Genomic DNA, 23,798 nt, shown 5'->3' with positions numbered 1-23,798 from the left:
TGTGTGACATCAGTAACTGGGTCGATTCTAAAAGAAGGCATCAGTTTTGGTTCTCAGATACATAAGATTTAATAACAGACAACGTGTACCTTTCTACATCCATAAACCTTGGATCACACTCTGCGATGATGTTAGCTAAATGTTTCCAAGCAGCCATTTCTAAAGACCAATTACGCTTTAACGAAAAAAAATTAACATTGTAACTGAGGGTACTGTTGTAAATTATTGTTTTATTGGTTAGCGGGGAAACCTTCAGTAAATGTAAAAAAGTTTAAAAGTAGTAACTCGAGACCAAGGAATCTCCTGGTAACGTCCCAGTCACACACTGCATGTAGTAATCTAATGTTTTCACTTTCCTTAAGTTTACTGCATTCATTGACAAAGATTACATTCTTCTTCTTTATTCAACAACTTGTTAAACGTGCTTCATGACTGAGCAAACAGTTACGTAGCAACACGTTTTGTAGCATTTTTATAGATTACCTATAAAATTTTAGATTTCTTAAAAGTAATATATTTAAGTTTTGAAATGATGTATTAATTCATTCGTAGGGAAACATACTCCGTAAAGACGAACATAATTTAGCCTCAAACTATGGTTATAATAATCCACTTTAACAAAATTATTTGTACGATTTATGATTAGTTTTTACTGAACTTTTCTTATCACAGATGTGGCAAGTTGGGCAAAATTATCTTACAAGAAAGCAGAATCTGCTCACCAATACTTTCTGCGTGCACAGTAACAGTGCCTAAAGTTCGGTTTAATTTAACAACTTCATTAGTGAATTTATAAAATCATTTGCTAAATACGCAAAAGGCTTCTATACGAGTGGCCTAACTGTCCCCACATTTTATACCTTTCCAGCACCAAGTTATCTATTCACGGATTCTGTAACTGATATCTACGTAACATAACCGTCCTTCTGATAAGAGTCGTCCATGGACTTAAAATCTCCCTCCACCCTTATTCTGTTTAACAACTCTTAGTTTCGTATTGTTTCCTTAACATTCAACATTCTCCAAAATCACCACATTTCAATTGCTTCTCAGAATTTAAATTTAATATAGTATAATTCCCGACAGTTTGTACAGATCAGTCTTTTTCTTAGTCATGGTTACAAGGAAGAATACAACTCAGAAAACAGGTAAAATACTTTGGTAAGCGAAGCAGTGGTATTGTGTTTATCAAAAGGCAACACTTTCGACTAACGGCTGGGGATACCCAAATGCATCTACAATCTGTTTTGGCATACATTTTCTGCATCTACTTCTATAGCCCACAAGCCACCTTACGGTGTGTGGCGAAGGGTAGTTTGTGTTCCACGGTCACTTTCCCCATCTCCTGTTCCAGTTGCAAACGGTTCGCGGAAAGGACGAGGATTGGTAAACTTCCGTGTAAATTCGAATCTCTCTAATGTTACCTTCAAGGTCTTTAAGCGAAAAATTAAAACAAGGATGCAGCGTATTGGCTGACACTTAACCAATGCCCTCTCTCTGAATTTTAACAATAAACCACATCGCCAAAAATGACGCCTCTGTTGCAGCTTCCGCCACTGGAGTTGCCCGAGCGTTATCGTAATACTTTCGCCCTTACTACATTAACAATGAACTTGTAGCGAAATGTCCTGCTCCTCTTTGGATCTTCTCTATTTCCTCTAGCAGTCCTAACTGGTACCGTGCCTGGACTGGCGAGTATCATACAAGAGGTTTTTGAGTACCTTCACAGAAGTCATAACTCGATACCAAAACGTGCCGTAATATTTGACACTGTCAAAGACATAGCGAGGATTATCGTGACGTGTTCGCTGTCATATTGCTATGCAAACGTGGACTCTAGTCGAGTCAAATAATATGGCAAGTTTGGACAGGAATTTATGAAAAACGGTCTGTGACAAAGCACTTACAAGGCACTTCGCTGAAACTGATTGTGAAGTAAGATACCTCATTGAATCCTTAGAGTTATCCGGTGGAAATATTTTCATATAAACTCGGTTTTAGAGCAGTAAGACTTTGGCAAATCACTTAAAGCTGTGAAAAATGTTTTGTTTAATGTATAGCTTCTTGATTGATCACAATTCGTGAAATTGTAGTTAACTGCTAAGATTAAGCGTTTTTTTAAGAAATTAATGTAATTACAGCACCTTTTGTTTAATGGGTAGATATTTATAGATCTGAAGTACAGTGCGTAAACGTAGACAGTTTATGTGTGATTCAGAGTCAGTAGAATGAAGACCTTCGACAGGAAAAGTGAAAATATGCCACAAAATCGAGTACGCAAAATGCGTCAGGTTTCAGTAGCGCAATAACGTGATAGTTCTCCTCTTACGAACCCTACGTTACCAGTGTAAACTGCATTATAGATCTGCATAACCACTGAATACAGCTTACGTGACTGTTAGAAAAAGAGGACGCAGGCAAACAGCCAAAAGTACAGCATAGGCAATTTACGCTTTATTGTGTGGGTCCTCGGAGAGAACAATTAACTGTGCTTCGACTCCATTTGGCACCGAGCTCACTGTTCTCGAGCGGACAGCTATGAGTTAGCGCTTGGCTAACGACCAGTCGGAGTAATTTAAGTGCAAAGCAGCTCCTGTTCAAACTCATACTCGATTACACTACGTAAACGTCAGTCCATGGCTGTCTGTCATATGATTTTTAAAAAGTATCCCCAGGTTAAATGGGTGATTTGGAATGCATTATTTAAGCAGTACGCGAAAAACCATCTTACATTGTCTGTTGATTGCTATCACAATGGTTTTCCGCCTTTCCTGTTCCACGTGCAAAGTAAGAATGTATGTCTCTATGTCAAAATATAAGCTCGATTTTATTTCCATTAACGTGTCATGATCATTTCCAGAGACATGTGAGAGGAAGTACTGATTCTTCTTCTCAATATTTTTCCGCTAAGAACGAAAACTTCCTTCTTACGACTGCCACCAAAGTTAGATCAGCATTTGCACCATGGTTTATCTGCTTCCTAAACGAACTTGGGAGTAAACATACTCTTCCTTAGATGTTAGCGACCTGCTGTATTACTTCTCTTTGGTAACGATCAACTCTAATCAGCAGTATTAAAGAATCGGTCAAACGTGGATTTTGTACTCACTGTCTCTTTCGCGCTTCAATCCAGTTTCCAAAGACTTTTTTCAAGGAATCTTAGAGTAGTTTCTTTCTTGCGTTAACACCACCGCTATGCCTGTTTCGGAACTCACCAACACCAACGTCACGGCAGAACGTAGACATCGATTCAACAACTCAAAATTCAATATTTAATATCGATAGTTAATGCCGTCAAACGAACACGTAACTAAACTCTGACGCCCGGCAATGTGCATCGCCTTCAAATTTCTTCAGGTGAAGAAAAATGTGTTTCATTTGTATCTCGTTTACTCATTATGCAGTCCCATACCCAGTGTCAGTACCTTTAGCAAAGAACTTCACGCATTTAACACAGGCTGGGTGTACCTTTAACAATGGGCATTTCTGTGACCTACTCATTTACCTTACAGCGGAGTGCACTTACTTTCAAGTCACATCAGTGAATCGACAATAAAGATCCGATTATCGACCCGTTTTCTGTTCCTGCACTCACTGAAGCATAAAGTACGAAAACACACACAAGATAGGTTAGAAGACTGAAATACATATGGAGCAAATTATTTTCTTTCTTCGTGGTACACACAGATTTTCACGGCAGGAAGGTCATCCGGTCACAATAGTAAAATAAAAAAAATTGCAGAATTGTGAATCGACGATTGCCAAACATAAATAGCGGCTGCAGTAAGCGGGACGAACTCTGAAGAAGAAATAACCTCTGTCTGAAGAATACTTGTGAAGGTAAGGAGTTACACAAGAGGAGAAGAATATACAATACAAGAAAAGCACTCGTCTCAATACATGACACTGTAAGCAAATAACATCATCACACCTTCTCTCTCTCTCTCTCTCTCTCTCTCTCTCTCTCTCTCTCTCTCTCTCTCTGCAGTGGTGGTCAAAGATCACCCAGTATGGATGCAAAATGAAACTGTTAATTCGATTCTGCGGATGTCCCAGTTCGACATAGAAACTCACGGCAGAGAAATGAAGTACTAGTATGCAGGTACATTCATAGTTGTTTGTAATATTCATGTAATTAATACTTACCACTACCTGGCATGCGTAACACGAAATTTTTTTTTCCAGGAGTTTGTTTCTGAGGATCACAATGTCTGCCGTAATCAGTTCACAATTTCTACTTGGTTATCTAAGGAAAATGGGATGGAATTTAAAACAAGGGGGTACTTGCGTCAGAAGGGAACTCAATGAAGAGTGTAATTTCGTCTAGTCTATGACCTAGTGAGGCAGACAAAGGTGTCCGTTATGTCTCGTTGCCATGGCAATATAAGGAAGCAGACCTGTCTCAGACTTGCAGGAAATTCTCGACTCCAGCGGTCTGCTGCCCGGTTGCAGTACTGGCTCTCTCTCTCTCCAGTTCCAGCAGTAGTTCCTTGCCATACGTACGTCGAATTCCGGAACCCAGGAGGTTGGCCACCACAATTCCTGAGCTATTCCTGTAATTCAGATAGGAATTTCTTTATTTGACTTCTCCAGTTGCGCTTTAGCTACCCAACAGGCATATCGTCTGTCTTCTGTGCAGGAACAGAGTTCTGCAAACAATACGACGAGTAGCAAAGTGTCTGCTCTCAAGTAACGTGTCACAATTACGAAACCAAAAACGACTTATAGTAACGTCGCAGTTATCCAGATACAAATAAATGATGTGTTATTACAACTTCTTGTGACTAAAATCGTATTATCATTGCGAGATAATGTTATTGTCACGCACATGAATGAAGTTTTATTCATGCCTCTTCACAACTCCTTCTTGTTTCTGGTAGTTAAGTTCATGTTCACGCGAGTAAGTCCGCATGGGATAGTTCTTCTCCAGCACTAATACCTATATTATTTGCCTGCATAAACATTAAGTCACAAATTTCTTATTCTATGCTTCACAATCTTCGTTCAGCAATTTAAAACAAAACTGCCGATTTACTATCATAGTCAATAAATGTTTAAACTATGGTGTATTTCAGGGAACAGGTAGATGAATCAGAGTATATGCCTGAAACAAGTGTAGATGAATAATATTCTTCCGTATTTTAATTTATTTTATTTAAAACGTATTTTTTAGGTAAAGTGAGCTGACACATGATTCACTTAATTTATCTTCGCATTCGCAAAGTATCAGCTACAAAGACCCAGCTGTTCGATTGGTACACGGGCCTTGTGATATTTCTAGTAAGCGACAGTAACGACAATTTCTTTATTGCGCACCTTCGACCACAAACCAATATAGCGGCCTGCTTAAGGAAGGAAACAAGAGGCCATCAGAGATGGAGAACAAACTCGGATCCGGGAATGAAATGGGCCGTATCCTTTTCAAAAGAGAAATGCATGCATCTGCAGGAGCGTCTGTGAAAAAACACACAAATATGGGTGGTCAGACGGGAATTTCAAACGCATTTCTTGCGAATACTTGTCAGGTAGCATAATTACCTTGTGCCTTGTTCAGCATTACCTTAACGTCCAGGCCAATTCTCGTCATAAAAAGCCACTGACACACTAACAAATATTTTTCTTTGATTTCCACTACATCCACATGACTACTCTGCAGTTTACTATTAAGCACTTGGCAGAGAGTTCATCGAGCCACATCCAGATTATTTCTCAAATGTTCTACTCTAGAATAGCATGTGGGAAAAGCAAACGCTTCAATGTTTCCGTTTGAGTTCTGTTTTACTTTATTGCGCTGATCATTTCCCCCATGTAGATGACCACAAACAAAATATAGAGATCATTCATTTCGCTACTGTGGGCGTGTGTACTCGTCGTTCTACGCCTTTCCTTAGTGTTACGAACGTTTATTTGCACACAGTTTGGATTTTCCTATAGTTCTATGGAAATCCCAATGTGTCTTTACCAGCCGACATCTCACCGCTGCGGACGTTTAGTAAAGAAGTTTCGAATAGTTATCTTACAATCTATGTGTCTCACTGAACTCTAATATTTGCGTTTACGATATCTTGAATAGTGTAAGAATTATGGCGGGTTTTATGACCACATGATCGCGAAGTGCAAGGACGTGAATGGGAGCGTCGTGCGCAACCGTCCTTCGGATATAAAACCCGTTAACTGGAGAACAAAATGAGGATGCTCTCTGCTCTTAAATTTAAATAATATTTCTATATTTTAAAAACATTTCATTCACTGCTATGTATAACCTAAAATCAACCATATGCAATGTTTACACAGCGACTTTTTACCTCTGCAAACTCTTTACTTAATATGGTGCTGCACAGTAACCATGGCATGCGAGTAAAACGAAATGAAATTCAGTCCATTATCAAGTGAAGATGACTATAAGATGTCCAAACACCCCATTTTTTCTCCTAATTGTTTTCGAAAAATCGGATGATAAATGTTTTATATTGATGGAACTACTGGCTGTCTTTGTGCTACAAATTCACATGAACACGAATGTGCCGCTGTAATTGTACTGGCTATTTATTCAAATATGGTGTGAAGCTTAAGGTTTGTGACTAGTGCTTGAAAATAACTGTTTGTCAAAATTAGCTTATAGCGCAGACACTAAACAGAGAAACATTCTGCGTGTTTTCGTCATTAAAACGGAAATTAGCTGTGTTACTAAAAATGGAGCTTAAGAAAAATTTCCCTTTCATTCATACATCGTAGTATCACAGGATCTATACTATGCGTACGTACGAGAGTGTGCTGAAGAGTAACACCTCTGAATTTTTTTATGAAAAGTCGTAAATCTTCTTAAATAAAGCAAACCTCATCAACATTCTATGTCTTTGTTCTTCATGTCTACGTATTTATAACTTAAAACAGTCATCCTGGTGACGAACATATTTCTTCCATTGCAGGTAAGTTTGTTGATACCATCGCTGTAGAATGTTTGACTTTGCTGAAAGAGCCACAGCCTCCTTTTTGCATGAAACCCATCACTAACAAAGTGAAGTCCTTGAGAGTGTTGTTTCAGTTTAGAAAAGAGAAGAAAATCAATTGGAAATAGTTCGGCACTGTATGGATGATGTTGGATGACAGTGGACCGAAGGCGTTGGATTGTTGCTGATTTCGCACCGCTCATGTGTGCTCTGGCATTGTGATGCTGACGGAGAGGGTATTCCATGAGTGAACGAGCTCTTCGAATTCCAAACTCGATTACAGCACTCTGTTTCTCAGGCAACGATATGTGCTACATTATATATGTATATGTGGTACGTTATATTTCGGAGCCCTCTAGTGGTAGGAAGTTCCAGCTTGAGACAGCGACAAAATATTTGATCAGGTGAGAATCCCCATCAGAGGAACACATTTCTACAACAAAAATCTGCTACAGTTGTCAGTGATTTCCTTAACTTATTCCACGACCGCTTTAGGAACTCAAAGCTTCATCTTAAGATGTAAACGCATAATTATAGAACATAAATGTGTGGCGGTTGGGCCATTGAGTCGTGGGGGATCACTTATACATCAAACAAACGCATGAGAGCGTAGAACCAGCAACCACAGGGCCCACCTGGACAGCACGGCACGGAAGTGACTAGTGCAGAACCGACTGCCGTAGATTAGTCTATAAACTGAGTCAGCGAAGAGGGTAATTCGACGGAGTATTATCCATGACATGTAATGTCTCAACCGGTATTCAGAACAGAATAGAAAATTCGGAGTCATTACTTTCAGCACGCCCTCGTAATTTCTTATTTAAAGCCAATCGTAAACTGTGAAAATCCTCTATCACGGTATGTTCTTAACATTTTAATAATTACCTGATACACGTTATTTTTGACTGCCACACTTATCTGATAAGTTGTTTTAATGGATGTGGAAAATGAACGGGCAGACTGTTCGAAAAGATGTTTTTCAAATGGCTCTGAGCACTATGGGTCTTAACATCTGAGGTCATCAGCCCCCTAGAAATCAGAACTACTTAAACCTAACAAACCTAAGGACATCACACACAACCACGCCAGAGGCAGGATTCGAACCTGCGACCTTAGAGGTCGCAAGGTTCCGGAATGAAGCGCCTAGAAACGCTCGGCCACCGCGGGCGGCAAAGATGTTTTTAAACAACTTTCACAGGTCAGAACATTACAGAACAGAATAGAAAGTATGACACCTTTCTTAAATGTGTATGGTGAATTCACTGGTGATGATTTCAGTCGGACTGATAACGGTAAGTCCCGGCGGAGGTTCGAATCTTCCCTCGGGCATGTGTGTGTGTGTGTTTGTTCTTAGGATAATTTAGGATAAGTAGTGTGTAAGCTTTGGGACTGATGACCTTAGCAGTTAAGTCCCATAAGATTTCACACACATTTGAACATTTTTTGATAACCGTAATCCAGCAATAGAAAAGGCGTGAGATTTCGAAATGTAACCGATTGAGTATGGTGTCTGAGTTTTGACAACACTTTAAAGTGATCGGAAGCCAAGAGACCCTATAGCTTTGATTGAATTCCCCTTCCTAATGCACTACTCTGTGCCCACTTTTACCTTTAGTGCCCAATAAATTACAAGATCATATATCCATTATACCAAGTAACGATGCTTTACTCACTTCTTCGAGTCCGTCCTTCGAACCAGGCAAACTCAGCTCACACCTCTGTGTAACACAATTCCAAATAATGAAAAAGTTTAATTGTTTTACATCCATTACAAAGAGGACCTCATTCTTCGACAGCTTTGACATTTGTTCCGTAATACCCACGTTTCCTCAATACCTGACATAGGCGCTGTATCTCCCCCGAAAATAAAAGGAAATAGTTCTTAATCAAAGCAGAATATATTATGTTAAATCCCAGATTCCATAAAATTTCTTACCGAGATTTGAAATCAGCTGAACATAACGGTCCACATAAGTTGCGAACAAAAGTTTAGATCTCATTATTAAACTGCGTCGCACGTTACGTGCTTTTTACCTTACGGAAGCTGAGAACCTAGCGACACCCAAAACACTGTATGAACAGATCAGAAATGTCCAACCTCGGCACACTTCACGTTAACTGCCTCAGTCTTGAGGTTAAATTTTATGAATGCAAAGTATATATCAGTGGTCAATGCGTTGTTCTCGCAGAAAATAAAACTACAATACAAAATTAAAAAAAGAATGGCATGATTCAGCCAATATTAGGGCTAGTAGCGTATGTGCAAATCAGGATCCAAGTATAATGGTTCTAAAATGTTTTCAGGGTTTACTTTGCTGGAATTTATTTATAAACTCACGACTGCGGTACGGAAATGTATTTATGTAAGTATCACAAAAGGTTATTTTATTATTTTATGTGAAAAAGCAATTAGAATGCTTCTCATACTGCTGATACTTTTTTTTGGAACTGATAAAGTACAGTTTCTTCTTTTTGTGACACACAGAGACGTTTTGAATTTAGTACACTGCACGGATGTGAGACACTCACACTCTTACAACATATACCTGAAATGGATTTTCCGGGTTTTATTCATCATCTGAAGTAGAGGCATTGCACGGAATTTTTTGCTGTTGGCAGAGGCTTCGGTGTTCCAGGGCGCTTCTTCGCTGGAACAACATTTTTGTTATCACATTTCAACTCTTCTTTTTCACTCTCTTCTTCCGTTTGCTATCTTTCTTGTGCGTCTGAAAATACAGGTCATTGGTGAATGCAAACCAAGTGGTACATCCGAAAAAAAAGTGTAGCCTTATTGCTGTGACGAAGAAAACAATCACAAATTCCCTAATTAGGGTATTTTAACATTTTATTACCTGTTATGAACACATTACAGTTCAAGATTTATAAAAACTGTTAGAAGTTACATTCATGTCTCCAAGCCATTCTGAGACTGTGGTATACAGCTTTCTTCAAGCAGATGTTGAAACCTTATGGGAGCTTGCAGAAAAGAAAATTGTGATGCTCGCAAAGCTCATGATGCAAGGTGCAGGGACGCAGAAAGTTTAGTTAAGTCCCTGAGACAGGGAAATAAAGTTGAATGTAGCATTTATGGTAGGTAACGTCGGCGAGTGTTAAGCACAGCGTCTTTTTTGTTATGTTAAAAACGTATTCAGGAATGATCTTACCTTCCATAAGATATTATAAAATAGTAGACTTATATGTAAAGGTGTGAACTGCTTTCGGTGTAAGCAACACAGCGTAAGAGACTTGTTACCTATTATACTGCAATTTTGAGATTAGTTCCTGTGCTTGCAAAAAATAGTAATGACTTAGTGATATGTCTGCCTTTTTGCAAGAACACGAATAGTGTTTCCCTTTAACACCAAAATGTGCTTCATCATAGCTGCAGCATCCTCAATGGACTTATTTCTTTTATTTTTCTCAAATACACAAATAAAGATTATGTTTGAGTCAGAAAATATGTTACTAGTACATCGGATTTTTTTGTTACTTGAACTATATGTGTACTTTACCTTTCATTTTAAACTGAGTGTGTCCTATGATTACCGACCAAAATGAGCCACAAACTAAATTAGTACACCTTGTCAGCTGGAAACATAATGAATGTTACGGTATCGTCTGCATTGAATTTTTTTTATAGTTTGAACTTTAAAATATCTGTTTCCTTTTTAGCGTTACCATGGTAACTACAAATGAAGTTTAACGGAATATACCTTTTAATGGCTGGACTATAAACAAAACTTCAAAACAGGCTGTATCCAAACATCCCTCATGTTTGCAGATGACATGGTGTGCTAATTTAGTGACAGGACACACTCGGTAACCCGAGTTACCAGTAACGTAGTTCGTAACCTAAACATGATCTGTATATATGCAGTACTGGAAAATTAGAGAGGGATGCCCAGAAACAAGGTGACACTTGATTGGGTGTTAAAGGAAGACAATAATTCTGTACTTGCAGAAAGGCGGACCCGACCTTCTCTCATTATCACTTATAACCTCTTCACAAATGAGCAGTCGGGAAGATTCCTTTCTCTTGGCTTCTGTGGAGAAGACGTTCCCCTTGAGGCCTTTGAGGAGCAGCGCCGTGACTGAATTAGACGATGTGCTGCTGACCCACTAGGCCTCCAGCCGAGATAAGCCGCATCGGAGAAAATGCAGACGCATCAGGATCCAATCTGGCGCATCGGCGGAGCCTCGTTTCCAGGCGTTGCCGACTACTCCAATCCCAGAGGCAGACAGAAGTCCGCGTAATCTCGGCGACCATCTTCATTGTCAGTCCCCTCTCTGACTGACTGCCTCCGCCTTCTTGTTTGCAAGCCCCTAGAGGCCGGGTGTACTGTTCCTGTGCAGATGATACTACGTTGAGGTAAGACCCACAGCCTTAGTATTCACACGCTCTGTCTACAAATCTATCTGCGTAACTGCTACCATTTGTTCAATGGAGATCCGTATTTCTCCTTACTCGTGGCTCTGCATGAGAATCAGGTTTCAGGATTCCAACATGCTCGTCACATGAAATCATACTGCTCAAATCAGAAAATATTTACAATTAATCTTGTCACCAAGGAATTATTCACATAAGCTTACAGTAGGTGTGGATTTAAATCAATGGGAAGTTTAGCATTTGTGCAGGATGTGGATTCGAGCCCGGTCGTCTGCTTACTAGCCAGACGCGCTAACCACCGCGCCGTATGCAATACCGTGGCCATCGCTACTGCACGGACTACCCTAGCACGCCCTCCGTCAGACCAAAATTCTTAACTTACATTACGCGAATCGGCGAAATACCACGAGTAACGGGGATAATGAGGATAATGGGTAAGGGTCACTACACCAGTAGTGTGTGGACACTACTGGTGTAGTGGCCCTTGTCCTTTATCCTCATTGTCCCCATTAATCGCGGCATTTCGCCGATACCCGTAAGAAACCGAGCGTGGTGTGCATTCCATGGAAGTGAACTTCGGCAGTCCTTACCTCAATTATTCATGTGGTGTGTGTTCTTTCGGAACTTCCAAATCACCACGCTTTCAGAAAACAGTTAATAAGAAAAACCATGCTTATTAACTGACAAGGAGTATTTTAAATGACTAAAACATCTGTATATTTTATAGCGGCTATCTTTTAAATAAGTGGAATGGCCATCTTCAGAGATAATATAAGACACAAGCAGTGAACCGCCCTGAAGAGGACCGCAACTTCAGCTGAAATAACGGCATTTTTTCGAATTTACAATGACACAGTCCTATACGCGAAATCATTTCTTCCAAAGAGACAAATGCTGATTTCAGATGAAACATGTTAATCTTACCTGTTTTTAAACCATGAGTATTTTAGGCATATTTTTGGATGTTCTTGATGATAAAGTACAGAAAATAAAGAGATTTTAAATTTTTTTATGAAAAATATTGTTTTGAAAAATGATAAAGGGTGGTCTGTCAAGAAATGTAAATTTGTGTTCAAACGGTTCAAATGGCTCTGAGCACTATGGGACTTAACATCTTAGGTCATCAGTCCCCTAGAACTTAGAACTACTTAAACCTAACTAACCTAAGGACATCACACAACACCCAGCCATCACGAGGCAGTGAAAATCCCTGAACCCGCCGGGAATCGAACCCGGGAACCCGGGCTTGGTAAGCGAGAAAGCTACCGCACGACCATAAATTTGTGTGACAGGTCTTACGTTTCAGTCCGTTGCAACATTGGCTTTTCGATCAGCTATTTCCTGCTCCGGCATGAAGCGCTTCTGTACGCTACTGTTTCCTGCTATGACTTTCATATTTATCTCAGCAGCAACTGTTGGAAAACATCTGCTGTCTTTGGGAAATTACTCGGCCTTAAGTCGGCATCGTTTGTCGAGGCACCTACCCATTTAGGAGGATTTGACACAGACCGGCTCCTTAACTCCGGCTGAACAAAAGCTCTTCCTCTCCCCCTCCCCCTTCCCCAGATGCAGTGAAACTACACTATGTCACGTCCAATAGAACGAACACACAGGCGCCCCTAGGAAATTAATTGTTACAATGTACTCAGATAAGAGAAAAAATAGTAGAGTTGTGGTCACGTGGCCATTTGATGATCTTGTCCAGACGAATGAAACGCCACTTCGTAATTGTTGTATATCAGCAGTGAAACAAAAAATCCTCTTACACACCTTTGTTATAGGATTTGGCGTTTAAATTTCAAGCTGTTTCACGATGAACCCTGCCACTCACACGTTGTCAACTACGACAGCGATTTTTCTCTAATCTATATAATTGCTGCCGACTGTCGACATGATGATCTGCTGATATTTTTTACGCTTTTGCGCGGTCGATGGTTCCATCCACCTACCCTAGACGCTATTAGTATTTATTCCCATCTTCCTCGTCACCTATAGTTGTGTATATCGAAATAATCAGCAACCAATAAATATAAAAAATTTGATTTCTTAACCGGTTTCGAGCATTTAGTTCCCTTCTTCAGAAGATTAAACCTATCGCATTACATGCGAGAGTCAACAGCAAGATTCATGCAGCATATTGCTGTGGTGAAATATTATCTGATTAGCTCCAGTTCTGGCATGATGTCTGTGAGTGTTGTTTGGCTTATTTATATCATTTTTGAACAGACACTAGGGTGTATGTAACATATTGTTACCACTCGCAAATAATGAGATAGTTTTAACATTCTGAAGAAGGATACTAAGCACCCTAAAACAGATAAAATTAAATTTCTTTAAAGAAACTGATTATTTTTTGCCGGCCGGGCTGGCCGAGCGGTTCTAGGCGGTACAGTCTGGAACCGCGTTACCGCTACGATCGCAGGTTCGAATCCTGCCTCAGGAATGGATGTTTGTGATGTCCTTAGGTTAATTAGGTTTAAGTAGTTCTAAGTTCTATGGGACTGATGACCTCAGATGTTAAGTTCCATAGTGCTCAGAGCCATTTGAACCATTTGATTGCTTTTTGTTTCGATCCAGACATTGTTATTTATTTTTTTACATTGCCGATTTTACATATAATTCTATATATCAGCAACAGAGACCCTGTTTCTAATCCCTGCCTTGGCATAAATTTACATTCGTCGCTTCAGTCTGCATATATACATAATAAACTTCTGATACTTGAAAAGATCTCTGAAACTATAGAGTTTCACTTGATTAAAGCACCTATACCTGGGTTTCAGGCGGGATCCCTGTTTCGTTCAATGCTGAGGTGCCACATCAGTAGAGCTTGAGAGCCTCTGCAATGCTGATCGAGTTAATGGGGAATACCAAGTGGGCCGAGGCGCGAATGGGAATTTGCATTGAAGAGGGTCGCATGATTTGGTAGTCCGTGCGGTTGAACAAGGCCACTGTGCAAGTGCAACTGTCGATTAGTGGACAACGCGTCTACTTAGTGTGTAGAAAACCTAGGTAGTAATCAAATAGGTAACTGCTGTTCGTATTTGTAGTTCCATATTTATATTTTACTGTTCACGTATATTTATTTTTGTATTGTAGCCTCAGGAAGTCAGGATAGAAAATTAATCTGTAAGTTCGAAACTAGTCGCCAAAATAAAGATACTGCAACTGTTGCAGATTGATAATAACTTCTTCTTTTTTTGTGCGTTATTATAATACAATACTACTTCCCATCGTCATAGCTTTTCCTACTATTAATAAAAACTACACCTACTATCAAACTTATGTGTACTACTATTGTAATAAGATGATTCTTGCCTGCCACACTGGCCAATGCATTGCACGCCTCCCTGGTCCGTAGGAACACACCACCGGTTCCTGGAGAGCTGTGGAGGGCGTTGCCGTTACATCTGACTCTTCCGTTGTCTGTCGGCTCCCTGGCTGCGGGGCATAACTCGCCATGTTCGAGGGAGCATCTTTTCCACGAGAGATAAGCGTTGAGCGCCGGCTTCAACTGACACCGGCTCTGGTTGCTATGGCGTAGGGACACGGCACGCAGCTGCGTTTCCAGTTTGGTGTTGTTGTTTTTACGATTTCCAGTGAAGGCGTGTTGGCTGTTCGTCTGCCGCAACTGTTGACCTCAGCTGTTCTCGGTGCATTGCTTCTCGGTCTTCTGTCGCCACCTCCTGTACTGCAGTGATTGATAAGGTAACGCGTTAACCAAGCCTTTGTTAAAATATCATCACCAGCACCACCCAGGACATGTCATTTTGTATCGTAACGCAGTATGGCGTGGTTCAAATGGCTCTGAGCACTATTGGACTTACGATCGGAGGTCATCAGTCCCCTAGAACTTAGAACTACTTAAACCCAACTAACCTAAGGACATCATACACATCCATGCCTGAGGCAGGATTCGAACCTGTGACCGTAGCGATCGCGCGGTTTCAGACTGAAGCGCCTAGAACCGCCCGTCCACATCGCCCGGCAACGCAGTATGTCGTTGACATCGAGTCTTCTATGCCGATTCGGTGACTGCCTGTAAGTCTCAGCAATATCGCCATACAGCGGACGTCCTGGATGTTCTGGCGTGTCTTCTTTGACAGGCTTGGTGTGTCTTCGACCAGTCCGATCCTAGGAGGTTGCGTAAGGTCCCTGACCCGACAAGAAGTGCTCTGACAGCGCGCCGGCGATGAAAACCGATTATGATACTTGGTTGTCGTACGTGAGATATTCGCTAATGTCACTGCAGATAACATTGCGGGTATGCTATATGGGGCTAAATTATTTTCGAAGTTTCTCTTATGAGCAAGGTAGGTCCTCTGCTTCAGTTTCCAGTTTATGAACTTGCACTCTCCAAAAGTGGGAGAGATTCATTCTGAACTAATCTAGTAATAAATACCTAACTGTAGTAACCTTATTCCACCATCCTAATTCGAAACAGTTACTTCTTATTCAGCCGCACAGGAGGTCAAGTGTATTCCGCAACTATAAGTACGGTTGCTACATTAGATAATACATTGCCAAAAATAAAAAAAAGTTCACAATGAAAGCAGAAACGAAAGTAATTTCACGGGTTGAGAGGGTATCTGATGTTATATGATTCGAAAATCGAGTCAAATTTACGAAGAACTTGGCAGCATCAGCCCACTTACCAGTATCACGTTACACCCCACCCCACCTGGCCTGGATGCATGAACTGATTCGGTTGGGAATAACGTCACACCGTCAGGTGGCTTGCGGAGAATGGATGTAGATGTAGATGTAGAATGCGCCACCTGACTCACAACTGTTGTAACAGGTTCTTGACATTCTTGATACTTGATACTGGTACTAGGAGTTCGAATGGTCCCACTCATGTCCTATCGGATCTTGCGGGCCGCAGGAGAATCTGAAGATCACATACAATCCTTAGAGGCAAGTGCTGTTTGTGGACGAGCATTGTACTGTTTAGTAATGACACATCGGTATTGTCACATGTGGGGGAATACAGGAGGACGAAAAAGGTACACGGCGTACCTTTGTGTCGTCAAATTTCCCTCAGTCACCAACTGTCGTAGTCTCAAATCATACCCAATGACTCCTCACAACATGACGGCAGGAGTAACACCGCTGTGCCCTCCAACGAGGGCGACGATGATTTTTTGCGGCAGAGCAGAAGCGTGATTCATCGCAGTGAGACGCCACTCTCCAGCAGTCCCTGTTTCCTGGCGAAAAAAAGCTGTTATTTGTGTTGTGGTGTCGACAGGCTACACATGCGATGATAAATGCAAAGTCGAGCGGCTGCTAGCCACTGAACAATGGTGCAGGAGAACATGGTGTGATGCAGCCAGCTCAATAACTTATTGTAGGATAAACGATGCAGATGCGAAGATGGTTCAAATGACTCTAAGCACTATGGGACTTAACGTCCGACGTCATCAGTCCCCTAGAATTTAGAACTACTTAAACCTAACTAACCTAAGGACATCACAGACATCCATGCCCGAGGCAGGATTCGAACCTGCGACCGTAGCAGCAGTGCGATTCCAGATTGAAGCGCCTAAAACCACTCGGCCACAGCGGCCGGCAGATGTGAAGAGATAACCTGTGTGGCAGACAATACTTCTGTCTTGCCTTGTTCTGGTCTGTTCTACCGGCACATTGATAACAAGTATTCCTGCCAATGTCACATGTGAGTGCCCCACAAAACTTATTGCAACGAGAAACATAGGTACAAAGAAGGTAACGGGGAAGGATCCATGGGTAAGTGAAGAAATACTACATTTGATCGATGAAAGAAGGAAGTACAAAAATGTCCAGGAAAATTCAGGAATACAGAACTAAAAGGCACCTAGGAATGAAATAAATAGGAAGTGCAGGGAAGTTAACGCGAAATGACTGCATGAAAAAGGAGAAAAAATCGAACAAGAAATGATCTTCGTAACGACTGGCTCAACATACCGAAAAATTAGAATATGGTGAAATTAAAAGCAAGGATGGTAACATTAAGAGTGCAACAGCAGTTCCATTTTTAAATTCAGAGGAGAAATTAGATAGACGGAAAGAGTACATTGAAGACGTCTATGATGGGGAAGATTTGTCTGAAGTGATAGAAGAAAAAACAGGAACGCATTTAGAAGAGATAGAAGATTCAGTATTAGAATTAAAATTTAAAAGACTTTTATAAGATATAAAATGAAATAAGTCAGAAGGAATTGATAACACTTCATGAGTGGCAAGAGACCAATTGACGTTGGTGTGTAAAATGTATGGCGATGTACCGTCTGACTTCCGAAAAAATATCATCCACACAATTCCGAATGCTGCAAGAGCCGAGATTTGCTGGAGGTACTGCACAATCAGTTTAAAGGCTCATGCATCCAAGTTCCTGACCAGATTAACATACAGAAGAATGGAAAAGAAAATAGAGGATCTGTTATATGATGATCCCTCTGGCCATAGGAAAGGTAAAGACACGAGAGAGGTAATTCTGACGTTGCGGTTGATAATGGAAGCAACACTGAAGAAAAAATAAAGACATTTTCATAGGATTTGTCGACCCGAAAAATCGTTTGACAATGTAAAATGGTGCGAGGTGCTCGAAATTCTGAGAGAAGTAGGTGTAAGGTATAGGAAGAGATGAGGAGTACACAACAGCCAAGAGGGAATAATAAGATTGAAGGACCATCAACAAAGTGCTCGGATTAAAAAGTGTGTGAGAAGGGGTTGCATATTTTTCCCCCTACTGTTCAATCTGTACATCCATGAAGCAGTGATGGAAATAAAGAAACGTTCAGTAAAGGAATTAAATTTCAAACTGAAAGAATATCAATGATCCGATTAGCTGCCGACATTGCTATTTTGGGTGAAGGTGAAGAAGAACTACACGATCTGTTGAATGGAATAAGCAGCCTCATGAGTACAGAATATGGATTGAGAGTAAATCGAAGAAAGATGAAAGTAATGAGAAGTAGTAGAAATGATGACAGCGAGAAACGTAACATCAGGATTGAGGGTCACGGAGTAGATGAAGTTAAGGAAATCTGCTACCTAGGAAGGTGAATAACCAATGACGGACGGAGAAAGGAGGACTCCAAAAGCTGACCAGCACTGGAAAAAAAGAGCTTTCTTCGCCATCGGAAGTCTACTAGTATCAAACATAGGCCTTAATTTGAGGAAGAAATTTCTGAGTATGATGTTTGGAGCACAGCATTGTATGATAGTGAAACGTGGACTGTGGGAAGAAGAAGCGACAGGATGATAGTGTATGTGTTAAGACACCAGGGAATAACTTCCATTGCACAAAAGGGAGATGTAGAGCGTAACATCTGTAGAGGAAGGCAAAGATTGGAATACATTCAACAAATTATTGAGGTTATAGGTTTCAGGTGCTATTCTGCGATGAAGAGGTTGGCACAGGAGAGGAATTCATGGCGGGTGGCATCAAACCAGGCAGAACACTGTTGACTGAAAAAAAAATCTGTGTAACAGGGATAAAATACACGGAACGAAACGTTATATACAGATTGTGGAGAAACAAGGCTGCAGTTATAGGAGTCGAAGGACATGATAGGAGTTAATCGAGCAGCGAGTGAGGAAGTCTGTAGTTTATATCCGATTTTATTCCGACTGTTCAATTAGCAAGCTGTAAAGGAAACCAACGAGATATTTGGAAAAGGAATTAAATTTCTGGGAGAATGTATAAAGTCTTTGCGATCTGCGATGATATTGTAACTCAGAGACTGAAAGGAGTTGGTAGAGCAGTGGACAACATGTTGAAAGGAGAATATGGGACTAAAATGATCAAAAGCAAAACAATTATAATAGACTGTGGTAGAATTAAATCAGACAATGTGGAGGGAAATGTTCAAATTTGTGAATTCCTAAGGGAAAAAACTGTTGGGATCATAGGTCCCTAGACGTACACACTTCTTAAAGTAACTTATGCTAAGGACAACACACACTCGTGCCCGAGGGCAGGAGGGGCCGCGCAATTCGTTACATGCCGCCTCAAACCACGCTGTCACTCCACGCGGCAATGCGGAGAGAATTACAGTAGATAATGAGATAATAAAATTAGTACACGAGTTTGCTATTTGTGCAGTAAATTAACTGATGATGGCAGAAGTAGAAGATATAAAACACAAACTATCAATAGTAAGAAAAAGGTTTCTGATGAAGAGAAGTTTGTCAGTATTGTACACAAATTTGAAGTGTTAGGCGGTCTCTTCCGAGGTATTTGGAGTATAGCCTTGTACGGAAATGAAATGTGAACGATAAACATGTCAGACAAGGAGATAAAATAATGTTTCGAAATATGATGCTGTAGAACAATGCTGAATATAGATGTGTACAGAATGAGATTTTCACTCTGCAGCGGAGTGTGCGCTGATATGAAACTTTCTGGCAAATTAAACCTGTGTGCCCGACCGAGACTCGAACTCGCGACCTTTGCCTTTCGCGGGCAAGTGCTCTACCATCTTTTTTTGTGAGTGTGGTTGGTCGTTGCGGACGTCACATGACATCCGTTCAAGTTCGTTTTTGATCCTTCCACTCAGGTTTTTATTATTATTATTATTATTATTATTACAAAGGCCAACCTGCCCTCTGACCGAACACGCTGAGCTACCGTGCCGGCGCCATCTGAGCTACCGAAGCACGACTCACGCCCGGTACTCACAGCTTTACTTCTGCCAGTATCTCGTCCTCTACCTTCCAAACTTTACATAAGCTCTCCGCTGCACAGTGAAAATCTCATTCTGGAAACATCCCCCAGGTTGTGGCTCAGTCATGTCTCGGCAATATCCTTTCTTTCAGGAGTGCTAAGTCTGCAATGTTGGCAGGAGAGCTTCTGTAAAGTTTGGAAGGTAGGAGGCGAGATACTGGCAGAAGTAAAGCTGTGAGTACCGGGAGTGAGTCGTGCTTCGGTAGCTCAGATGGCAGTTCGCCGGCGGACGGCGTGGAGGTAGGACGTAGTGTGGTGTGCGCTGCGCCGTCTGTGCTACCGCGTGGTAAGTCTTGCGCTTGCTGCGGCTTAAAACTCTGTTTATAGAACACTTCGAGAAGTAATGAGTAACATGCAGTGATGGCTAAACCAAGTCAAAAAGATCCGTTGAAACTTACCTTTGATCCTCGATACGCCAGACCCAAGTCGATTGAAGTAGAAAATTGGTTAGAAGAAGGTGTGAAGCTCTCCTTTAATGATGTAATTGGGATCCACCTGTCGATTGTAGCTTGTGTCGTGTTTGTTAAAATGCGTAGTTCCGAGTTGTGTGAGAAAATAGTTGAGCCTTCCGGAGGTTTCATGAAATTTAAGCACTCAGATGGAAACGTTGGTGAGGTCACCGTTGCACATGCTGGTTTTGGCATTCGCACAATTCGAATCTTCGAGTTGCCTTTTGAGATTACAACTGACCAAATTAATGCTGTAATTTCACCCTTCGCGGAAGTGCTCGACAACTTTGCCGAGAAATGGTCAAGCGCGCATAATTCCCAGTACTAAATGGCGTACGGCAGCTTCGAGTAGAGCTACAAAAGCACATCCCGTCGTACATCAATGTCTGCGGATATGGAGGGATTGTAATTTATGACGACCAACCGCGAACCTGTGCCGCCAGTAAAAAGCCTGGGCACGTTCGCCCAGAATGTATACAGCGGCGCGTTGCACAGCTGCCGGCCGGCGAGAACGCCAGGCCACCGGCGATGACAACACAGCCGGGAAGTTACGCTACCGTGGCACGCGAACGGCCGACTGCTTCCTCAGCCCCTGAATATAGTGCTAATACAAATTCTCCAGACACTGAAATTTCGATAGAGGTCACTGCCGTCATATCTGACGACCTACAAGAGTCCCGCCAATCTACGGAAACAGTTGAAGTTCCATCGAAACAGGCACCTGCAACTGTAAAGGCAGCAGATCGCCAGAAGTTGAATACCGACACACCTTACAGGAAAACGACACTAACTTGGATACTGAAGAAAGTCCCTCGAAAGCCAATTCTCCAAAGAAAAACAGGAAATGCCGGCTGGCACGCAATGGTGAAGAGGAGACAGCTGTCACACTCGGACAAAAAGCGAAGGAAATATGTAGTACCTTAAGCCAACAGATCTATAGCAACACGAAAGCGACACCAGTTTCTGAGGAGCATTCCCGTTCTGCGCTGGAAAAACTAGACGTCAAAGGAAAGCCAACAAAGAAAGCATCCAACCACCCCCAAGAAACGAGTCACTCTCATGAAGCTTCCCTCGTCCCATCCTCGGCGACAACCTCAACCAGTTGGGCGGACGAAAGCGATCATAATGATGCCGACGGAGAAATGACAAAAGTTTCAGAAACTAAGACAGACTGTAAGCTGGCTGATTTCTTCAACGAAGACGTCTCCGCGAACGAACATTCTAAAAAACAAGGACACACCACTGAAACATTTGCTACCGTTGAATATTATTAGAATGCGTTTTAAAGCTGACGCTTGCGAGACAAATCAGAAGAATGTTTTTTAAAGTTAGATCAAGTAGAACGAAGAATGTCTGACATACAAGCATACAAAATCGCGACAGTAAACCTTAATAAGATTCATAGTTCCTTTAAACTACAGACCTTAAAAGATTTTATATATACTTCTGACAGTGACATTATACTTTTACAAGAAGTGACAGACATTGAGCTTGGTAACGTACCTGGCTTCAACGCCATTACAAACCCAGGGCATGGAGCGGAAATGGGCACGGCACTGCTCGGAAAGGAGGGCATAGTAGTTCAAGATGTAGTAAAGCTACCAAACAGTAAAGGCATAGCGGCCACAATAAACAAAATACGACCCATTAACGTGTATGCCCCTTCAGGATCCAGTAACAGGCACCGCAGAACGGAGTTCTTTAAAGAAGAAATTGTCCCACTATTTGGACCTCGATATGAATACCTTATCCTGGGAGGAGATTTTAACTGTGTTTTGCATGCCAAAGACCAAATTCCCAATTTCACATCTGGAAGACCATGCTTGTCAGGAGGCATTTTACAAGGTATGGAGAGAGTGTGAAAGCAAATTTAGCTCGTACATCTCTGGCACTGACTGGTGGCTGAAACATGCCAAACCTAAAATACGGAGGTTTTTCATAAACTACTCCAAAGACAAAAACTTTTGTTACAAATCAACTATAGAATTTTACTTTCAATGTCTAAGGCATTTGTAGAAGTCCGATGCAACAGATGTGGACAACTACTAAAGAATTAACAAAATTAAAGCAAAAATTTTAGCACTACGGCATAAACAACTGGAAGGTTACCAAATAAGGTCGCGTGCCCAGAATATAGCACATCACGAGGTCACTTCCATTTATCATGTCATTCGTGAAAGCAAAATTGCGTCTCACAAGATATTATCTGAAATAACAACTGATGATGGAAGGAAGCTGACGAAGCAAAGAGAGATTAAAGAGGCAATCGTACAGCATTTTTAATTCTTAATGTCTAGTCAACCGGTTGACCAACAGCTTCAAGACGAGCTAATAATGAACCTCCAGGGCAAAGTATGCCACGCGGAAGCACAGACTCTCGTCTCAGAAGTGACTGAAGAAGACGTCGAAGAAGCTCTATATGGAATCACGAAAAATAAGGCTCCAGGGGAAGGTGGAATCTCAGCAGAATTTTATCGCAGATTCAGTGGCCTCGTAAAAGGCAAGTTTACTCTCATGTGCAACGAACTGTTAAACCCTGAAAATGACATCCCGAAAGAATTTCGAGAGGGACTCGTAGTGTTAGTGCCGAAAACTACAAATACGAAATCTGTAAGCGCTTTGAGGCCAATTACGCTTTTAAACAGCGATTACAAAATCTTTGGCCGCGTCCTCGCTCGCAGGCTGAAAACCACAATAACCAGCGTCACTGGCCCTTATCAAACAAGTGTGGGCAAAGACAGAAGAATTCTCCAGACCCTCTGTGATTAAAGGGACCTAATCTCAACGGCCGACGTCTGCAAAATAAAATGTGCACTCCTCTCACTCGACTTTGATAAAGCCTTTGACAGAGCTAATCATAGTTGTCTCCTTCGCACCATGGGCGCAATGGGCTTCCCACCTCGAATCATTGCAGTAGTAAGAAATACATTAACAAACAACTCAGTAAAATTTGTCATCAATGGACACATTAGCTGCCTGATTGACGCCACCAGCTCCATTAGGCATGGGTGTCCAATGTCAATGGCACTCTTCGCCATCGCCATCGAGTCCCTGCTTGCCTCCCTTATGAAACATCTACAAGGACTACAAATACATGGAGAAAAGCTCGTGTGCAAGGCATAGGCTGATGATGTTGGCTTCCTAGTCGTGAAAAAGCCTTATACCTTGCTACCACATACAAACAATGGAAAGAGCCATGTGGTACCCTTGCTGCACATTTGTTAAACGAAATAGCTCCTGCTGACGTCAGTGCACCTATAAATGTCCAACACATACCCAAAGGACTATACCACTTGAAATACCTT

At 41.4% G+C, this 23,798-nt stretch overlaps 1 protein-coding gene across 3 annotated transcripts in view; it reads left to right on the top strand.

Moving 5' to 3' along the window:
- The window catches only part of LOC126276092 (putative tyramine receptor 2), a 1,721,495-nt gene that overhangs the window by 895,959 nt on the left and 801,738 nt on the right, over positions 1–23,798 (top strand). The window contains exon 1 of one of the 3 annotated variants that reach the window (XM_049977253.1): positions 20,278–20,330. The exons of the other annotated variants lie outside the window; for them this stretch is intronic. The gene's annotated coding sequence lies outside the window, so the exon portion shown is untranslated. Of the gene's footprint in view, positions 1–20,277; positions 20,331–23,798 lie in introns of those variants that run through there. 3 annotated transcript variants of the gene reach the window in all.

This window comes from Schistocerca gregaria, chromosome 1 (assembly GCF_023897955.1).
Source record: "Schistocerca gregaria isolate iqSchGreg1 chromosome 1, iqSchGreg1.2, whole genome shotgun sequence".
Lineage (NCBI taxonomy): Eukaryota > Metazoa > Arthropoda > Insecta > Orthoptera > Acrididae > Schistocerca > Schistocerca gregaria.
This window is presented reverse-complemented; position numbering and strand designations above follow the sequence as displayed.